Here is a 22,366-nt window from a genome sequence, read left to right as displayed (position 1 = left end):
TTAAAATGCAGTGCTCTTTTTCTTCCTTCTACTCTCCCTTCATTTTTCTTTTTCCCCTTTTGGGAGCCAAACATTTAAAGCCTAGTTCATTCAAAAGCAACCACATATACCGGGGAATTTAGATAATGATCATGCATGCCCAGGGAAAAGCAAAGTCTTAATGACGACCTGAGCCTGAGTAGACCTTACGTTTACATCTCAGCCTGATCCTTAGCATAGAGACAGCCTATAACAATCAAAAAACAAAAAGGAAGGCCAGTTAACCCCAGCGAAGGATATCTGATATCCAGAATTACTACAAAATTAGATTCAAACATCCAGTTGCCAAGAACAACAACAACAAAAAGCACAAGACACACAAAGAAACAGGAAATAATGGCTCATTCAAAGGAAAAAAACAAAACCAGAAACCATCCCTGAAAAAGACTCAACGGTAGAATTGCTAGACAAAGACTTTAAAATAATCATTTGAAAGATGCCCAAAGAACTAAAAGAAGACATGGAGAAAGTCAAGAAAATAATGTGTAAACAAAATGGAAATATCTATCAACAAAGAGATAGAAAACCTAAAAAGAATCCAAGAAGTAATTCTAGAGCTGAAAAGTATAATAACTGAAATTAAAGATTCACTAGAGAGATTCAAAACCAGATTTGAGTGGACAGAAAAAAGAATCAGGGAACTTGAGGATAGGACAATTGAAATTATTGAGTTTGAGGAACAGAAAGAAAGAAGATGGGAGAAAAGTGACAGAGCCCATGGGTCCCATGAGGCATCATCAAGCAAATCAGCATGTGCACTGTGGGAGTTCCAGAAGCAAATGAGAAAGAGGTAGGGAGATTATGCGAAGAAATAATGGCCTCAAACTCCCCAAATTCGATGAAAGACATTAATATAAACATCCAAGAAGCTCAACAAACTCTAAGTAGAATAAACTCAAAAAGACTGACACTAAGACACATTGTAATCAAACTGTCAAAATCCAAAGACAAAGAGAAACTCTTGAAAAGCAGCAAGAGAGAAGCAACTCATCACATACTAAGGCTCCTCAGTAAGATCATTTGATTTCTCATCAGAAACTTTGAAGACCCAAAGGCAGTGGGCTGACATATTCAAAGTACTGAAAGAACTGTTTCAAACAAGAATCCTATATTTAGCAAAACTGTCATTCAAAAATGAGGGAGAAATTACTACATTCCCAGATAAAAGCTGAGGGAGTTTGTTACCACTACACTTGCCCTTCAAGAAATGCTAAAATGAGTGCCTCAGGTTGAAACAAAAGGATACTCCACAGTAACTTGAAGCCATCTGAAGAAATAAAGAGCTCAGTAAAAGTAAACGGAAGGGCAATTATAAAAGCTAATATTATTTTAACTTTGGTTTATAACTCCATTTTCTTTTATTCCAAATCATTTAAAAGACTAAAAAAAAAATTTAAGAAAACTATTATTATTTTAAAAGCTAATATTACTGTAACTTTAGTTTATAACTCCACATTTTGTTTTACACATAATTTAAGAGATTAATACATTAAAAAATAATTATTAGTTTATGTTTTTGGACACACAGTGTATAATGTTGTAATTCTGTAACATCAGTAGCTTAAAGGTGGTGGGGACAAAGCTGTGTAGAAGCAGAGTCTTTGTATGTTATTGAAGTTAAGTTGGTATATCAATGGAGGTTATAAAATTAGGATGTTAAATCCTCAGGTTAAGCGCAAAGAAAGTAGTTATAGAATATTCGCCAAAGGAAATGTGAAGGAAATTAAAATATTTCACAGCAAAAAAATAAATAAATAAAATAAAATAAACACAAAAGAAGAAAGTAATGCAGGAAATGAGGGAGAAAAAAAGCTATAAAACTATAGAGAACAAATAGCAAAATGACACAAGTAGGCTAGGGCTCACACCTGTAATCCTAGCACTCTGGGAGGCCAAGGCAGGAGGATTGCTTGAGCTCAAGAGTTCGAGACCAGCCTGAGCAAGAGTGAGACCCTGTCTCTACTATAAATAGAAATTAGCCAAACAACTAAAAATAGAAAAAATTAGCTGGGCAGGGTGGTGCATGCCTGTAGTCTCAGCTACCTGGGAGGCTGAGGCAGGAGGATCGCGTAAGCCCAGGAGTATGAGGTTGCTGTGAGCTAGGCTGATGCCACAGCACTCTAGCCCAGGCAAGAGAATGAGACTCTGTCTCAATAAATAAATAAAGAAATAAATAAAATAAATTTCAAAATGACACAAATCCCACCTTATCAAGAATTACTTTAATTGGATTTAACTTTTCAATGAAAAGACAGAGATTGGCAGAATGGATTTTTTTTAAAAGATACAACTCTATGCCATATACAAAAGACTCTCTTTAAATCAAGAGACACAAATAGGTTGAAAGTGAAGGATTGGAAGTGGATATTCCACGCAAATAGTAACCAGAAGAGAGAGTAGGTGTGGCTATAAAGAAGCCAGTCACAAAAAGACAGATACTATACGATTCCACTTATCTGAGGTACCTAGGGTAGTCAAATTCATAGAGACAGAAAGCAGCATGGTTGTTGCCAGGGCTTATGAGGAGGGGAAAATAGCAAGTTATTATTTAATGGGTATACAGTTTCATTTTGCAATATGAAAACAGTTCTAGAGATGGATAGTGGTGATGGTTGCACAATATTAATATACTTAAAATCACCGCACTGTGCATTTAAAAATGGTTAAAGCCAGGCATGGTGGTGCATGCCTATAGTCCCAGCTACTCAGGAGGCTGAAGTGGGAGGATTTCTTGAGCCCAGGGGCTCAAGTTCAGCCTGGGAAACATAGCAAGATACTGTCTCTAAAAGAATAAGTAAATAAAAATTTAAAATAAAATAAAAATGGCTAAGATGGTAAATGTTATGTGTATTTTATCACAGTTTTAAAAATGTGTTATTTTAAAAAACTCAGATCTGGAAGCAACTGATGTGCTTTGTCTTTGGCTTCTATGGTTTTTGGTTAAAGTTTCCTTGAATGCAAATAACAGAAACCAATCATAGTGAGCACCAAGAAAAGAAGGGCCTTTTTTGTTGCTGTTTGTATTTATGTATGTATGTATTTATTTTTGGTAAAGATGGGGTTTCGCTATATTGTCTAAGCTGGTCTCAAACTCCTGGCCTCAAGTGGTCCTCCCATCTCAGTCTCCCAAAGAGAAACAACACAACCAGTTGTAAGCCACTGTACCTGGCCATAGAACAGTTTTATTAGAAGGATGAAATCCAAGAAATAGATCAAGATAGCTTGTAGGTCCTGAGTAAAGGAATGTAAAGACCTTCCTTCCACAGCTTAGGAAGCTTACATGACTCAATTCCCAACTCCTGTACTCAGTCAAAAATTTCAGAATGAGAATCCAATGGGTCTAACTTATCCAATCAGTTATGGTGGTAGTATGTTTACCTGAAAGAGACATGGCTACCAGGATCTACCTGAGAGGTAAAATTCTCGGCAAAGAGGAAATAGTCATTCCTAAATATTCATGCACAAAACAGAATGGTAATCCAAAATTCTAAGCACAAATTATAATATGAACAGTACAATATGGTCAGTAAAACACCATATAAGAAGTCAGGGCCAGGTGTGATGGCTCATGCCTGTAATCCTAGCACTCTGGGAGGCCAAGGCAGGAGGATTGCTTGAGTTCAGGAGTTCAAGACCAGCCTGCACAAGAGCAAGACCTCCACCTGCATGAATACACACATTGGGAGCATGTGCTCATAAACTTCTTTGAGAGGACCCCCCGGCCCAGTGGGAACCTGGTGAACTGTTTTTCCAAGAAGCTGGACACAATGGACTCAATGATCCTGCAGGTCATCTCCTTTCCTCCATACAGAGTGATAATGGACCCTCCTTGAAGCAGAGGTAACCCAGCAAGTAAGCAAAGCCCTACACCTAGAATGAATATTACACGCATCCTGGAATTGATGCAGGAAACCCATCTAAAGTGGGATAAGGTATTGCTGTTTGCCCTCCTCTGGATAAGGGTAGCCCTTTAGAAGCAGACTTAACCCCTCCTCCCATAGATCGGGAAGGGTCAAATTGATAATGGGAATATGTAACAGAGAAAATGGCCTGAAAAAGAGTAGTAATGCTTTCTGTCTCTTCAAAACCCCCTTGCCCTTTTGAGAACTAAAACCTACATCCCTGCCTTAGGCCAGTGGTTGGGAAGAGAAGGAGAGTGTCCTTTGCTCTTTGTTCCACAGGAGATGGCTCAAGGGAATTGTCCAAGTGGACGTCACAAGATTTTCTTAAGTGAAAATGGGATTAATCACAACCAGCCCCTTTAAAAGCTCTGCACTTCTCCTCAGAAGCAGGACATTGGTACTTTAAGATGGGAGTCTGCCAACATCCTCATTTGCTGGCAAATTAATAAACTTCTCTTTCCTTCTCCTCAAAAAAGAAAGAATGAAAAACGCAAGACCTTATCTCTGCAAAAAATGGAAAAATTAGCTGGGCATGGTGGTGAGCACCTGTAGTCCCAGCTACTTGGGGAACCGAGGCAGGAGGATTTCCTAAGCCCAGGAGTTTGAGTTGCAGTGAGCTATGATGACCCCACTTGCACTCTACACAGAGCAACCGAGCAAAACTCTGTCCCAAAAAAAAAAAAAAAAATGTCAAGAGACCTGATTCTCATGAATCCTCTGTACTGGCTTTGGGCAGTTCTTTCATGCATAAAATGAGGAGTTGAAGTAAATGACCAAATATCTCCTAAAGTCACCCTTAGTTCAAAGGCTCTCTAGATGCTAGTCATAACATTCACTTCAAGAAGATTAACATAGTTATCTGAGGAATGTACCATGTTTTGATAAGCTTCAGGGTTTGTTTGAAGCTTTTCCTACAGAAACAAGTAAGCACAGCATCTCAAGAATGTCAACACTCAGCTTTGTGAAAGAGGGAAGATAAATGTGGCCATTCTAGGTCTTCAGGGCTGGCCTCACAGATCTCATTTCTAATGGGACTTATTCCATATCTATTATTATAGACTGAATGTTTGTTTTCCCCTCAAAATGTGTATGTTGAAATCCTATCCCCAATGTGATGGTTTTAGGGAGGAGGGCCTTTGGTAGGTGATTGGGTCATGAATGCCAATCTGGGACTAGTGCCCTTTATAACAGAGGCCCTGGAGAGCTTCCTCCTCACCTCTGCCACATGAGGACTCAGTGAGAAGATGGCTGTCCATGAACCAGAAAGTGGGTCCTCACCAGACATCGAGTCTGCTGGCACCCTGATCTTGGACTTCCCAACCTCCAGAACTGTGAGAAAGTAATTTGGGTTGTTTTTACAAGTCACCCAAGTCTGTTATAATAGCCCAAACAGACTGAGACATCTATCTAATGTTCTTCTTGTCCCAGCAGATGACATGACCGAAAGAAAGATCATATTACTATGCCAGATTTTTGTTCAGTTCTTTATTTTAATCTTGCCTCGAATTAACTCTAAACCTGATTCAGAGTTAGTGCTGGTATGTGCCTGATGCTATACAACTAAAATAGAACTCATTTTTAGAATAGGAATAATGAATCAAGGCAGTTATTTTTCAACCATATGCTTTATTTCTTATCCTGTCCTTTATGTCCCTTCTTTTAATAATTCTATTCTGCATCAAGCACAGCACAGTCATGCATTGCTTAACAACGGGATACATTATGAGAAATGCATCCTTAGGCGATTTAATTGTTGTGGGAACATCATAGTGTACTTACATGACCATGGATGGTATAGCCTACTACACACCTAGGCTAGCACAGCCTACTGCTCCTGGGCTACAAACCTGTATATCATATCACTGTGCTGAATACTGCAGGCAATTGCAACACAGTGGTAAGTATTAATATTTGTGTATCTAAATATATCTGAACATAGAAAAAGTACAGTAAAAATACAGTATAGGAGTTTTTTTTAAATGTTACACTTACATAGGGCACTTACCATGAATGGAGCTTGCAGGTCTGGAAGTTGCTCTGGGAGAGTCAGTGAGTGAATGTGAAGGCCTAGGACATGACTGTATACTACCGTAGACTTCATAGACATTGTACACTTAAGCTATTCTAAATTTATTTTTAAATTTTTTCTTTCTTCAGTGATAAATTAACCTTAGCTTACTGTAATTCTTTTACTTTATAAACTTTACTTTTTCAAAATTTTTTGACTCTCTTATAATAACATCTTAAAACACAAACTGTACAGCTATACAAAAATATTTTCTTTCTTTATATCCTTATTCTATAAGCTTTCTTCTATTTTTAAATTTTTTTTCTTTTTCAACATTTTTGTTAAAGACTAAGACACACACACACACTCGCCTAATACACAGGGTCAGGATCATCAATATCACTGTCTTCCACCTCCACATTCTGTCCCACTGGAAGATCTTCAGAGGAAATAACTTGCATGGAGCTGTCATCTCCTATAATAATGCCTTCTTCTGGAATACCTTCTGAAGGATCTGCCTGCAGCTGTTTTATAGTTAACTGATGTTTTTTTAAGTAGAGGACTATACTCTAAAATAATGTTAAAAAGTATAGTGTAATAAATACATAAATCAGTAATATAGTCATTTATTATCATCAAGTATTAAGTACTATACATAATCATATGTGCTAGATTTTTATACTAGTGACCGAGCAGGTTTGTTTACACCAGCATCACCACAAACACCTGAGACCTGAGTAATGTGTTGCACTACGACATCACGCAGCTACCTTGTCACTAGGTGATAGGAATTTTTCAGCTCCATTATAATCTATGGGACCACCGTTATATAAGTAGTCCAATGTTGACTGAAATGTTATGTGGCGCATGACTGTACTTGAGTTCTTTCTAAAACTAAATTAGCCCTCACCTAAAACAAATTTAAAACTGCTACACATTTGCCACCCTGCCCACCTGTACTCCCAACCTTCTTACTCTGCCCTACTTTTTTTCCCATAGCAGGTATCACCTTCCAGCATATCAGAGAACTTATTACTCTTCTTATTGGGTGTTTTCTCCCACCAGACTATAAGCTCCACGAGAGCAAATATCTTATTGTGGTACAATAAAAAATATATATATATTTAGTATTTGTCCTCAGTTCCTGGCACAGAGCTCCTAAAACCCTTGCAATTTCCTTAGTGATAGACTTCTCTTTTGTTATTCCTGACAAACTTCTTTTTGCCCAAACCCGAGTTTATGCTAATGAGGTGACTTTTGCTGGGCCCTCAAAAAGCTCTAGGATGAGTGCTGGGTGCCAGGAACTTTCAGCCCCACCCCCAACCTCTGGGAGGGGAGAAGAGCTGGAGATTGAGTTTAATCACCAATGGCCAATGATTTAACTAAACATGCTTATGTAATGAAACCCCATATAAAAGCCTTAACAATAGGACTTGGGGAGCTTCCAGGGTTTTTCTGAGCACTTCCACGTGCTGGGAGTGCACCCTGATCCACTGGACCCTAACGGGCCTCACTCTGTGCACCTCCTCATCTGGCTGCTGATTTATATCCTTGATAATAAGTACGCAAGTTCTGTCAGTTGTTCTAGCCAACAACTTGCGGGGAGGGGACTGTGGGAACCCTAGATTTTTCAGTCAGCCAGGCAGAGATGCAGATAGCCTGGGGACCCCATTTATAGCTGGCATCTGAAGTGGGGGGAGCAGTTTTGTGGGATTGAGTCCCTAACCTGTGTGGTCTGCATTAACTCTGGTTAGTGTCAGAATTGAATGGAATTGCAGGACACCCAGCTGATGTCAGAGAATCAAATTAGCTGTTATTGGAAAAACAACATGCTTATTGTCCTAGAAAAGTACCTGGCACATAGTAGGCATTTAACTAACATATGCTGAATGAATAAATGAATGAATGTCACCTCCTCTACACAGACTGCCATTAAAGTTCTCTTGTTTGGGCCATCATCTTTCTGGACACTCCCACTTCCTTCCTAATAGATTTCTAACAACTCAATAAATATTTTTGATGCCCCAGCAGGCGCAAGGCACTGAGGTACTGTCATTGCTGGTGGTAGCCAGGAGGCATGGAGAATGCTACTTGATGCCATGGCTCCTTGCCCACCCTGCCAGGGTGGGGCTGGGGCCTTGTGGACAGGAGAGTCCTGGCCCTCTCTGAAACTCAACCCTCAGGGTCCACAGTAATTCTTCAGCCTGTCCCCACATGCAGCAAAATGCAGCCCTGAACACGTCTCTCCAAACCTCCAAAGCCTGTATTAAATCACAAGGGAAGGGCTGGCTCTAGAATCTGAAGGTTTGAGGGTCGTTCTACGTAGGAAGCAGATGGGCCTCCAAGCTGGCCAAGAGCACAGTCATCTGTGTTTTCAGCCAAGGAGCTCCCCGATTCCCTGTATGTTCCCCCATCCCCTGTACTTTCTCCCATCCCCACCCCTGGGACAGCCGCAAGCCCCCAAGTCCATCTCTTCTCTGGCTTTTAGCTTCTATACCTAACTCTAAAGAAACTTAACTTTAAAGAAACACCTAACTTTAAAGAAACGCCACTTACCACAGACACTCATAAGAACTAATTTCAGACAGATGAAAGAGGTTAACTTAAATATAAAACTCCTTACTAGAATAGAATATCATTGTAATCTTGGAGAAAAAGAGACCTTTCTGCAAAGAACACAAAACACAGAGGTCATAAACAAAAAATTAGGTAGATTTGACTAAGTAGAATTTTGAGATTTTTTTAATAACAAAAAAATACCACTGCAATGTCAAAGATAAACTGATACAAATATCTTCAATATAAATAAATAAAAGGTTCATGCCCATAATACATAGAAGTTTCTACAAAGTAAACTCTTTGACAACAAAGGACAGGAGAGAAGAGATCTCTATGTGAGGGGACAGAGCAGAGAAGGGGAAAGAACCCTAGGAGGAGGGAGGGCAGCTCTCCATCCCCCGTGCCCAGGTTCTGAGGCTGCCCACAAGATGTGTTAGCAGCAGAGCCTGATGGGGACCTCTCAGTAGAGACCTCATGAGACCCTGGATCTGAGCAGAGCAGACTGGGGGACCCAGATGACAAAAGGCACTGCACACAATGAGCAGCTGGCCCTCACCCACCTCTGCCTGGAACCCACCATCCAACTCTGCCAACCAAGGACTGGAGACATAGGAGACACCTGGAGACAGCACCTATGGCAGGGACTTTGGGTTTGGCTCCCACAAACTTCTCCAAGCTTCCGTGAGCAGCAGACACACAGAGTGGGAGCAGACACGGGAGAAGAGGAGCAAAGGAGTTGCCATATGAAGCTATAACCAACAGACAGGCTTATGGATGCCCAGAAGGCACCCTTTGGGGGACTTCCAGAAAGAACTGGAGGGTCTTGAGGGCTTGTTTTTACTTGGGTGAAGGATCCTGCAACAGGAAATGTCTGGACATACACGTGCATTTCTTTTAAAGTCTGGAAGGATAATGGTTTTGAGGGAAAGGGGAATGGGATTGTGACGGGAGGCAAGAAATTCCACTTTCTGTTGTATACTCTTCTGGGATGTTTCATATTTTTATAAGGACCATACATTACTTACATAATAATAACTTACAAGAAGATAATCCCATTTTAAAAAAGCACACAGGATACAGCATCAGCTTTCAAGGATTGAGCCCTTCTCTGCAGCGTGGCTGGTGACACGAGTCCACAATGATGTCATCTAGTGCCTGTCAAGACCTGTGGCAGGGAACAAAGCACAAAGCACCAAGATGCATGGGAGCTTCCCTAGCTCCGTTTCTGGAACCAAATCATGTCCAAGGGCAAAAGCTGGCTTGGTGGGCCAGCGCGGAGTGCCAGCGTTAGCTATCATCTCCGGCATAAAGGCTCTGAATTTGCTCTGCTTACAGAGCTCTTAGACAAACACCTTCTTTGGTGGGCAGGCACCACGAGATGCAAAGGGTTTCTCTCTCACACATGCTTAGGCTGCAGGCGAGAGATGGAGCCGAGGTATCACACCCCACTGCTCCCACGACAATGTCCAGAGTTTCCACTGAGACCTATGTGTCCTGGCACCGACTTCATCTTCAGCATCATGTCATCCCTCTTTTGTCTCTTGTACCAGGCACTAACCTAAGTGTGGTCCCCAAACTGTCAGCTCTCTAATCTGGAACCCCTCAACCCACACTGGCCCTTTGGCTCCTTCTTTGCTTCCCAGCTGCATTACCCCCTGCAAAGTGTCCTCCCTGAGCACCCCCAGGGTTAGATCCCATCAACTTGGCTTCCAGAACACCCTGGGGTCATCTACATAAACAGTATCCCCTCAAAGAATAGTTGCCTGATTACGTGTCCATAGCCCCACCAGACTTTTAGCATTTTTGCTGGCAAGGGCTACAGTAATTACCACAGTTGCCTCTAGTTCTGGACTAAAGGCTCCATAAACATTTGCTGAATGAGTAACCTGCTGGCCTGGCCTAACCTTCTGGCGCCCTCAAGTCAGGCACGGACCATCTGCAGGCTGTGCTCTCACTTGCTCGCCTGGAAGCTCCACATGGTTCCTGTGGGCAAGATGGTGGCAAAACAAATAGCTACACTTAAAGTGTCACTGAGACTACCGATCCCCACCCAAAGTTCTAACTGTGTGGATGTACCAGGAACAAGTAGGAGTTACGAGGCCTGGCAGGGCAGGGGAAAGTGTACCAGGAGGTGGGAGTTCTAGCTCTGACACCTCACCAAACCACTGTGACTTTGGGCAAATCCTGTCTGCTCTCAGGTCTGAATGAGCCCAGAGCCTGTAAAGTAAAGGGCTGGGTTTTGTGCTGGCTGAAGTCCTGGGAGTGGAAGTAGGAGAGCAGCTGGCCTATCTGAAAAGCACATAGGCAGGGCTACACCCAACCTTGACCTCAGCCCTGGAGACAGCCCAACTCAAATCATCCTGCCTAAAACAAACTCCCCTTGCATCAAACATTCACGTTCTGGGTCATAGGGCAAAAATCTCATGAAGGCTCTTGTGGTTGGTGCTTTTTACAATCCAATCTAGGCTGAGCAGGTACCTTTCCTTTGACAGGAAGGACATATGTTTCCCCACACCTTGTTTCCCACAGTACAGATCTTGCTTGGAACTTACTTCTGCCAAGACCAGGCAATAACCAGCTCCATGGTGCTGGGCTGTGTCACCAGCCTCAGTCTCCTTCCCAGAGACTTTGATACTAGAGGCAAATCCACACCCCCTTCCTAACATGCTGGAGTTGAGAGGCTGCCAGCTGTGTTATGAGGAAGAAGGGAGCATATCTATTACCACTGAGTTCACTGAGCTAGAGGAAAAGGAGAGGGTTTGTTGGTATTTTCTGTCTATTCCATTAAATGTACAGCCTTTGGCCTCAGACCTGGGTTCAAGTTCTAACTCTGCCACTTTCTGAATATTTGACTTTGGGCCAGTTATCAATCTCTCTGCAGCTCAGTTTTGCATCTGCCCACCTTGAAGGGTTGTTATGAGAATAAAACAAAACAATGCCTGTTAAACACACAGCACAGTGCCTGCTTAGTGATTGTTAATAGCCTGGAAATGTCAGAGTAATAGAGCTTATATTTTTTAAAGAATTTATCCATGAATCATTGTCATTGGGCTTATAGCAAGACCAAATCCTGATCCCACAGTCCAGAGTGTATGTCTTTTCATGTCACCCCACCCACCACTCCATTGTTCCAGCTACTTTTGATTAAACAACTGAGAACTCAGAATTGTAAAAGCAAAAGTCCTCTTGCAAAGACTGGCCTGCCCCTGACAGCAGGGGCAGACACAAAGTCCAGGAATCCCCACAGCTCAGATCTGCTGTTTCTTCCTGCCCTGGCAGCGTGAGCTTGGAGATTAGGCAGGAGAAACTCAAGTGACTCACTTTGGGCCTGAGATATCTCTGCCTCAGTGAGATTTTGCTTACGCATAGTGAGAACTTTGGAATAGTTACTTTTTAATCTCATAAAAAATAATTCCTACAGCCTGCTTTGGGGAGGAGTAAGTACCAGGAAGCTGAGGCACCTTCAGGACACATGAGACTAGATGGCACCTGGATAAAGAGGTGGGTTCTCAGGTGCCCCTGCCAGCTCTGGGCCAATGAACCTTTCTGTTCTGTTTGGGTTGGCCTCAGGCTCTTGAATTTAAAAAAAAAAAAAAAAGAGCAAACTAAAGGATCAAGATGAGGCAGGCAATAAGGTGAATAAAGGTTAACGCCCCAAAGGTAAATTAGGGTCCTCAGCCAAACTCTCCCTGACTTGGTTAATAAATAAGCCAGTGATTAAGCTGCTCTGGCACATTCTATTCTGTAGCCCAGAAGCGATCCTCCCCATAACCGAGGGACATAAACACTAGATTAGTAACTTCAGCCCCTGTCCAACTTCACTGTGTTTGTGTCTGTTGTATGTAGTGGGTGACAAGCCACCTCCAACTCCAAAGCCACTGCTGGGACACCACCAGGACCCAGAAGCAAGGGCGGTAGGGAGGATCAGGGGCCCTGTTCTACAGGATTGGCCCACGAGGGCTAGATGTGCACCTGACACTGTGCCAACTAATTTACATATATCTCGAGTTAATCCTTATGATAACCCCACACAGCAAAGACTATTATTTGTGTCCTCTTTACATATGGGAAACTGATGACTCAGAGAGGTTAAGTGTCATGCCCAGGAAATTGGCAGAAGCAGGTCTTAAACCCCACAATCTGATGTCAGAGGTTCTCATACGATACTGCCTTTACCATTTGTGTGGAAATTACAAATGTAGCATTTCCAAAAATTGGGAGATTAGTGAGCAATGGAGTTACTTAGGAAGGTTCAATGGAAGAGGTAGAAGGATTTGGAAGGTCCAGGGGAAGGGGAAGAGGCAAGGGGCCCGTGTGCAGGGAAGGAGTCTGGCATGTTGAGGAAGCAGGGCAAGACCAAGCGCAGACTTCGGTACAGCAAATGCTCTGACGTCCCTGCCAAATGTATGTAATCTGTCAACGAAAGCCCATCTGAATAAGCATGCATGAGTGCTGCTGAAGACACCTGTGAATGCTGGCAGCTCTCATAAATGCCTCATCGCCAGCACTCCGGAAGACACAGCGGGAGACAGGCAGGGGTCTTCCCCTGCGACTGTCCTTAGCCGACCTCTGCTGACACTCTGTTCTGTCCATCTGCGTACCTGGGGCACTGAGCACTGGGGCGGCTCAGGATAGCTTCTCTATACAAGCTCTTTAGACTCAAAATCCTTTTTAAAAATAAGTTGCTCTTTCTCTGCGCTTCAGCAATTCCACTGTTCAGATGGCATTGCAAGTTTAATTTCTTCGCTCTTTGGCACTGAGGGAAAATTTTCATTTTTGTTTTTAATAGGCTTCTACAAATCAAATGTGAAATATTTCTCATAAAATCAAGGTCATCTTGTTCAAGATTCAGAACAAGAGACATTCCAGGTTGTCGTGACACAACCAGAAAAGGTGGTCACTGTCTTGCTGAGACACCAGCTCCTTAGGAGGGAATGTTGAGCCCACCAGGGTCAGCCCCCAGCTCCCACACAGCATTAAGTCTCCCTCCTTCCAGGTCCCCAGCTCTAGGTCTATGCCTCTCCTATAATCTCTGCCTCTAACCTTGTATCAGTTCTCTGTGACCAGGCCACCCTGCAGAAAGTCCTTGGAAGTGAGGGTCACACACTTCATCTACTCTTCCAAGTAAACATCACTGCCTTCTAAGTACCAAGCAAATTGTTGGCCTGGAATACACTGTCAGCAAGACTGTACTGGTATTGGAAATAGTAGGATGCTTAAGAATACAGACCCTGGAGCTAGACTACATGGATCAGAAGCCCAGCTCTACCACATGCTAGCTACATGACCCTAGCTAAGTTACTTAACTTCTGTGTATCCTAGTTTCCCCTCTGTATAATGGTGATGCTGACAGTATCTACCTCATAGCAATGAGAAGATTAAGTGGATCCATATATCTAAAGTGTGTCTATGGTTAGTACTAAGTAAACCCTAATGCATCAGTTAGTACAACAGACTGTTTCAATGATGAAACAGACCACTACAATAAAGTAGCAAAAAATTCCCTAACCTTTTTGGCATCAGGGACCAGTTTCATGGAAGAATATTTTTCTATGGACTGGGGTGGGGATAGGGGGAGGATTTCAGGATGATTCAAGGGCATTACATTTGCTGTACACTTTTCTACTATTATTACACTGTAATATATACTGAAATAATTACACAACTCACCATAATGCAGAATCTAATGCTGCTGCTGATCGGACAGGAGGTGGAGCTCAGCCAGTGATGCAAGTGATGGGGAGCAGCTGTAAACACAGATGAAGCTTCCCTTGCTTGCCTGCTGCTCACCTCCTGCTGTGGGGCCTGGTTCATAACAGGCCATGAACTAATACTGGTCTGCAGCCTGGGGCTTGGGGACTGCGGCAATAAAGTATAAGTTTTCCCTATAGCAAGGGTAAGTACAAGATGTTTTAGGAGAACACAAGAGGGGTGCATAACTCAGACTTGGAAGGGCTTCCCAAAGGATTCACACCCCAAACATGGAATTTAAAAGTCAATTAACCACAGGAAGGGGCTTTTTGCTGCCTGACTGCCACCATCAAGGGTTGCATACACGCTCCTGCAAAGAGCCTATTCCAGTGGGCTCTGCCCTATCACCAAGATGTCCTCCTCGCTTGGCCAAAGTTGATGCCTGATGACATGAAGGAACAGATTTACAAACTGGCCAAGAGGGCTCAACTCCTTCACAAATCAGTGTGATCGTGAGGGACTCACACCTGTTCTGTTGCACAAGTACATTTTGTGTTAGGCAATAAAATCTCGAGAATCCTTAAGTCCAAAGGACTTGCTTCTGATCTTCCTGAGGATCTTTACCATTTAATTAAGAAAGCAGTTGCTGCTTGAAAGTATCTTGAAAGGAATGGGAAAGATAAATGTGCTAAATTCCATCAGATTCAAAGAGAAAGCTGAAATTCACCGATTGGCTCAATATTAGAAGACCAAATAAGTTCTACCTTCCAATTGGCAGTATGAGTCATCCACAGCCTCTGCCCCGGATGCATGAATTTATCTATGTACTCCAGCAATAAAATCATTGGTTAACTAAAAACACAAATAAAATAAAATGAAAACAAAAAACCACTACAGGAAGGGGATATGAGGACAGAGAGAAGAATGTTCCAGATTGAGTGAACAGCACATGCGAAAGCATAGAGGCAAGGGTCCATGCTTTCTTCGGAGAGTTTGTTTCATTTTTAAAAATAAAACATCAAATCCGTTACTAATAACAGTTATTACAGAATTTGCAATGTATCTTCTATCTACTGAACTGTTAATGTACAAAATTCAGAGTTGGGTCACAAAAAGCAGGTCTGAAATAAATTTGAAGGTTATACTAGGAAGGTCAAATGGCTCACAAGTTCTCTTTTTATTTTCATTAGGAACCAAACATTTAGGAATCTTCAAATTTTAAGTTAATCTAATTGTTTCTGAGAAGATGTATGATCCAGACTCCAGAAAAGACATGGTGTAGTCTTTGTTTTTTACTCCCTACCAAAGCACATCACATGTGGTAGGTACTCGATAAATGCTTTTTTAAAATTTTATACTCAAATGCACTGAATTTTAGTTTGCATCCTAATTTTCTTTTTTTAACAAATGCTTTGTAAATGGTGAGTGTTCAAATGAATCCTGCCAATGCTCAGCACTGCTCTTCCCACCCAACTTACAAAAAGCATGTTTGGACCTGCCTCCGACCTCTTGGACCAGCAGCTGATCTCCAAGAGGACGTCCCCCAGAGCTATGCTTTATAATCAGCTAGCAAATCTCCGCATGAAGTGAATGAGCAAACGTTAAAAAGACAATAAAAATACAAACAAGCCAGGATTGTACATATCAAGTCAGTGTGGAGAACCAGCCGGACCTATGATTAGATTTCGATTTTAAGAAAACTAAAGAGAGAGAAATTTTCCCAGCAGGTAACAATCCTTTTCAGAATACCAGCAAGGCCTTTTTCTGATTAACAAATGAGGAGTTGTGGTTCCTGAGATAATAGGAGGAAAAGGATTTATAATTCATCTAAGCCAGGGATTTTCAAACAGTTTTTAACTAAGGCACCCTTTGTTCAAACTAAATATTACTAAGATGTGTAAACAAACAAAACACACCAAGACAGAACTGCTCTGGTTAAAGGCAAGGTCCAGGTCCCCGATTCCACCTGTTGCCTCTTAACTCTGGAGTGTAACGGAGGGAAAGGCTGGAAAAAATGGCAAAAATATTTTCTGTCCCTAAAGCCTGTATCCCTGCCTCAGCCCAGTGATTGGGAGGGGCAGGGTAGTCTTTTGCTTATTTGAGCAACAAGAGAAGGCTCAGCGGACCTGGTAAAGGGAGATCCTGGGTGGAGCTTACGAGACTGTCTTCAGTGCAGATGGGATGATCAGGATTATCAACTGTAATTGCCTGAAGCTGAGAATCCATCCTTTAAAAGCTCTGTATTTCTGAGAATGTTCAGGAAATTTGGGATTTTGAGACAAGAAGATCTACCATATTTCTTCCTTTGCTGGCAAAGTAAACTCTCTTTCCTTCCTCCTCAAACCACTTGTCCATGTTCTTTTTCGGCCTCATGGACAAGTGTGGAGATTTTAGTAACAAGAGCATATCTAACACCACTAATTTTAATCTAACAACTCCCTCTTCTTTTACAGATGGAAAACCTGAGGCTGAGAAAAACAATACATGAGGTATGACCTTGCCCAAGGTCATACACCTAGTTGCCAACAGAGCCAGGATGAGTTCCTAGGTCTACTTACTGCAAATTCAATGACCTTTCCACTACAGAAGGCCAGATGGTAAGGAAGCTGCCCTTACTGATGTGGAGGGGGGTGGCTGATGGAAAGTAGATGGTACAGGAGAGGAAGCGGATTACCCTGTTGAATACACAGTGTGACAGGGAAGGCAAGGTCACACAGTAGCTACTACAGATTGAGTATCCCTTATCCTAAATGCTTGGGACCAGATGTGTTCTGGATTTCAGATTTTTTCAGATTTTAGAATATTTGCATTATACTTACCAGTTGAGCATCCCTAATCTGAAATCTAAAATGAGCATTTCCTTTGAGCATCATGTCAGTGCTCAGAAGGTTTCAGATTTTGAAGGATTTTGGATTTCAGATCTTTTTGATTAGGTTGGTGGCAACCTCTGCATCAAGCGAGTCTACTAGCACCATTTTTCCAACAGCATGTGTTCACTTTGTGTCTCTGTCACATTTTGTTAATTCTCAAAATACTTCAGACTTTTTCATTATTATTACATCCGTTATGGTGATCACTGATCAATGATCTTTGATATTACTACTATATTTGTTTTGGGATGCCATGAAATGTTCCCATATAAGATAGAGAACTTAATAAATATGATGTATTTATTGACTACTCCATTGACTGGCCATTCTCCTGTCTCTCTCCCTTTCCTTGGGCCTCCCTATTACCTGAGACACAACCATATAGAAACAAGGCCAATTAATAACCCTACCACGGTCTCTAAGTGCTCAAGTTAAAGGAAGAGTCACACATCGCTCACTTTACATCAAAAGCTGTAAATGATTAAGCTTTATGAGGAAAACACATCAAAAGCCAAGAAAAGTCAAAAGCCAGGCCTCTTCCATTAAACAGCCAAGTTGTGAATGCAAAGGAAAAATTCTTGAAGGAAATTAAAAGTGCTACTCCAGTGAACACACAAATGATGAGAAAGGGAAACAGCCTTACTGCTGAGATGGAGAAAGTTTGAGTGATCTGGATAGAAGATAAAATTAGCCACAACATTCCTTTGAGTGAAAGCCTAATCCAGAGCAAGGCCCTAACTCTCTCCAATTCTATAAGGCTGAGAGAGGTGAGTAAAGAAGAAGAAAAGTTGGAAGCCAGCAAAGATTGGTTCATGAAGCTTAAGGAAAGAAGCCATCCCCACGACATAAAAGTGCAAGGTGAAGCAGCAAGTTATCCAGATCTAGCTAAGATAATTAATGAAGGTGGCTACACTAAACAAAAGATTTTCAGTGTAGACAAAACAGCCTTTTATTGGAAGAGGATGTCATCTAGGACTTTCATAGCTAGAGAGGTCAATGCCTAGCTTTAAAGCTTCAAAGGACAGGCTGATATATGATATATATATATATATATAAAAATTAACTGGGCATGGTGGCACATGCCTGTAGTCCCAGCTACTCAGGAGGCTGAGGCAGAAGGATCGCTTGAGCCCAGGAGTTTGAGGTTGCTGTGAGCTAGGCTGACAGCACGGCACTCTAGCCCAGGCAATAGAGTGAGACCCTGTCTGGAAAAAAAAAGCAAAAAGAAAAAAAAAAAGTGGAGCCTGAAGATGTGACTGAATTGCTGCAATCTCATGACAAAATTTGAACAAATGAGGAGTTGCTTCTTGTGATGAGTAAAGAAAGGATACTTACCATTCCTCCTACTATAATAAAAAAAACCCATGATTCACAAAACCAGCTACTAAACATTTCTTAACATAAGACACTGCATCTATACTCCTAATAATAGCTATCATTATTAACATATCATATTCTAAGCAATGAATAATCATAAAAATCCCCAACCTAATAACATCTCTAACAATTGCTATGGCACTAATTATAAAACTTAGACTCTCTCTATTTTATTTTTGTGTCCCAGAAGTAACACAAGGAATTCCACTAATATTAGGCATAATTCTATCAACATTACAAAAACTGGCACCAATTTCAATCCTATTCAATTAGCATCAGTTGACCTAAATGTAATATTAATTATCACTATAATATTAATTTATAGGAGGATGAGGATTAAATCAGACATAACTATGAAAAATTCTGGCCTATATTCATCAATGGCATATATAGAATGAATCATAACCATCCTTATCTATAACCCTTTACAATAATCTCAAATCTAATATTTGATATTATAGTAACAATTACTGCATTAATATTGAATTTAAATATAACTATCACAACATTATCGTTATCACATACATAAAGTAAATTACCACTAATAAGGTCCACAATCTTTGTAACCCTATTATCTCTAGGATTATAATTCCACTCACAGAATTTTTACTCAAATGAATCATTATTCAAGAATTAACAAAAAGCAACAGCATTATTATACCAACATTTATAGCTATCATAGCATTATTCAATTTATATTTTATATACTATTAATTTATTTTACATCATTAACAATATTCTCAATAACCAACAACATAGCGACAGAGACAATCTGAAAATATAAAACATTATTTCTTTCATCATTTGTTATACTGTCAACCTTTTCCCTCCCACTTGCACCAATATTCTCAACATTGGATTAGAAATTTGAGTTAGACTGATCAAGAGCCTTCAAAGCCCTAAGCAAGTACCCTAATACTTAATTCCTGACAATTAAGGACTATAAGACTCTATCTTACATCAAGTGAATGCAAACCAAACACGTTAATTAAGCTAAATCCTTAGTAGTGTGGCGTCTGATCCCACAGAAATTTAGTTAACAGCTAAATACCCTAATCAACTGGCTTCCATCTACTTCTCTCACTGCCTTGAGGGAAAAAGAAAGTAGAAGCAGCCCTGGCAGAATTAAAGTGGCCCCTTTGAATTTGCAATTCAATTTGAATATTCACCTGGAAACTTGGTAAAAAGAGGGTTCAACCTTTGTCTTTAGATTTACAGTCTAAAGCTTACTCAGCCATTTTATCCCTCTATGTTCATTAATTATTTATTATTCTCAAAAAACCACAAAGATATTGGCACACTGCATTTACTATTCAGGTGCTTGAGCTGGAATAGTATGAACTGCCCTAAGTCTTTTAATTCAGGCTGAATGGGGTCAACCATGGAACCCGTTAGGCGATGATTAAATTTACAATGTCATCATCATTGTCTAAGCATTGGTGATAATCTTTTTTATCGTTATACCTATTATAATTAGAGGGTTCGGTAACTGATTAGTCCCTTTAATGTTTGGGGCCCCAGACACAGCATTTCCCTGAATGAACAATGTAAGCTTCTGACTTTTCCTATCATCATGTGCTTGCCTCCTCAACAGGAAAAGCCAGCTGGTACAGGATGAGCAGTGTACTCATCTTTAGCTGGAAATCTAGCACATGCAGGAGCCTCCATAGATCTTACAATTTTCACATTACACTGAGCAGGTGTTTAATCAGTTTTAAGAGCTATTAATTTTATTACAACAATCATTAACATAAAACCTCCAACAATATTCCAATGCCAGACACCACTGTTTGTCTGATCAGTATTAATCACAACTGTACTTTTATTAGTCTTTCCCAGTATTAGTGGCCAACATTACCATACTATTAACCAGCTGTAGCCCTAATAACACTGTTTTTGATCCCACTGGAGGAGGAGACTCAATTTTATACCAATATTTACTCAATCTCACATATTATAACTTATTATTCTGGGGAAAAAGAACCATTCAGTCCAGTAGAAGAGGAAAGTTAAAAAGAAAAAAAAAAAAAAAAGAACCATTCAGTTGTACAGGAATAGTATGAGCCATTGATATTATGGCTTTCCTAGGCTTTATTTGAGCTCTCTATATATTTACAGTAGGGATAGACACTGGTACCCATGTGTTTTACAACAGCTACAATAATCTGCTATTCCCACAGGAGTTATTAGTTGACTAGCAACCCTACATGGAGATAACATTAAATGATCTCCAGCTATACTATAAACCTTAGGCTTTAGTTCTCTATTTACAGCTGGGGGCCTGATGGAAACCGTATTAGCTAACTCATCATTAGACATTAGTAGAGGCATTAATAACAGGAGTTCTCACTAAGTGTCTACTATATACTATACTAAGGGCTTTTCATGCCTTCTCTCACAACTCCTCACATCTACCCAGTGTGATAAATACTATACTAGGTGGAACTATGGGGATTTTCCACTTCTGTAGATTTCAAATGGTCAATTATCAGCAGTTTTATATGGTTCAAACTACCATCTTCCTGGTTCAGAGAAAGTGAAATACGGAGAGACTTGTCTAAGATAAAATAACCAGTACCTGGTAGAGTCAGGTTTGGAAGCTATGTGGGTTGATGTCAGCACCAACATTCTTGACCAATATGTTATACAAATTCCTAGCAAAGATGCAGGTCTAATGGTTTAGCAGATGTAACCTCTAAGATTTAATCAAGTATTATTTGCATCGTATTAGAGAATATACAAAAAGTCAAGAAATGATGCCACAGCAAATTTGGCATTAAAATCAAATGTTTACATTAATTAAAGTAGCCCATGTTTGTTCTTACCTCTAGGATTACCCTTCTCTTCCATGAACTCTTATCATCATTTATTCAGCCAACAAATATTTACTCCACACCAGGCTCAATTTTTAACCTCCTATAAGGATCTTCTTTTCCAACCATCGCCTAATTCTGACCCATTTACCAACTGGAGTTCATCTCTCTTTTTAATAGCTTTTGTCTCCCTTGTAATGAGAATCCCATTTTGCCTTTTAACACCTCTGATTCCCTCCAACAAAAGTGAAGGATTACTGACGAAACTCAATAAATGTTCAATTTGATGTTCATATCAAGTGTACCACATGTGAAATTTAATAGGTGTAAAGAATCACAGCCACCTCAAAGGGAGTAGATGATAAAGCCTTTTCTGATCTCACCGACTTGTGTCCTTTTTAACCTGAACTCATCAGGAAACTACCTACCTTACGATATTCTTATATTACTACTTAGCGTTTCATGTGCCTTGTCTCTGGAATCAGAGTTTAAGCTTCTCAAGGGCAAAGATTCTTATTCTTTCTTTGACGTCACACACTACCAGCAAATTATGTAAATCAAGAGACCTTTAATTCAGGGACATGAAGAAAAATTAGCAGATTAGGAGAAGGTCCTTGAAGGTAGCAAAGTGAAAAAAGAAGAGGGCGCTTATGCATTAACACCTGCTTGTGAGAACTAAAACCAGCTAGTATTTCAAAGCTCTGATAGTCGCCTTGGCTGTCCTTTTAAAGAGGTGTGTGACAACTCACAATTGCAAAGATGTGGAAACAACACAAGTGCCCATCAATACATGAGTGGATTAATAAAATGTGGTATATGTATACCATGGAGTTCTACTCAGCCACAAAAAACAATGGTGATCTCACACCCCTTGTATTATCCTGGATAGAGCTGGAAGCCCATTCTACTAAGTGAAGTATCCCAAGAATGGAAAAACAAGCACCACATGTACTCACCAGCAAATTGGTATTAACTGAGCAACACTTAAGTCACATACAGTAATAACATTCGGCTGCCCGGCAGGTGGGAGGTGGGAGGAAGGGATGGGTATATTCACATCTAACAGGTGTGGTGCGCACCCTCTAGGGATGGACACGCTTGAAGCTC

The 22,366-nt window shown here is 40.8% G+C and overlaps 1 pseudogene; it reads left to right on the top strand.

Annotated features, from left to right (window-relative positions):
- Positions 1-11,172: 11,172 nt before the first annotated feature.
- On the top strand, positions 11,173-15,013 carry LOC142875632 (small ribosomal subunit protein uS15 pseudogene; annotated as a pseudogene).
- The last annotated feature ends 7,353 nt before the right edge of the window (positions 15,014-22,366 follow it).

The sequence above is a fragment of the Microcebus murinus genome, chromosome 2, assembly GCF_040939455.1.
Source record: "Microcebus murinus isolate Inina chromosome 2, M.murinus_Inina_mat1.0, whole genome shotgun sequence".
Lineage (NCBI taxonomy): Eukaryota > Metazoa > Chordata > Mammalia > Primates > Cheirogaleidae > Microcebus > Microcebus murinus.
The sequence above is the reverse complement of the archived record's forward strand: the minus strand, read 5'-3'. Positions and strand labels throughout refer to the sequence as shown.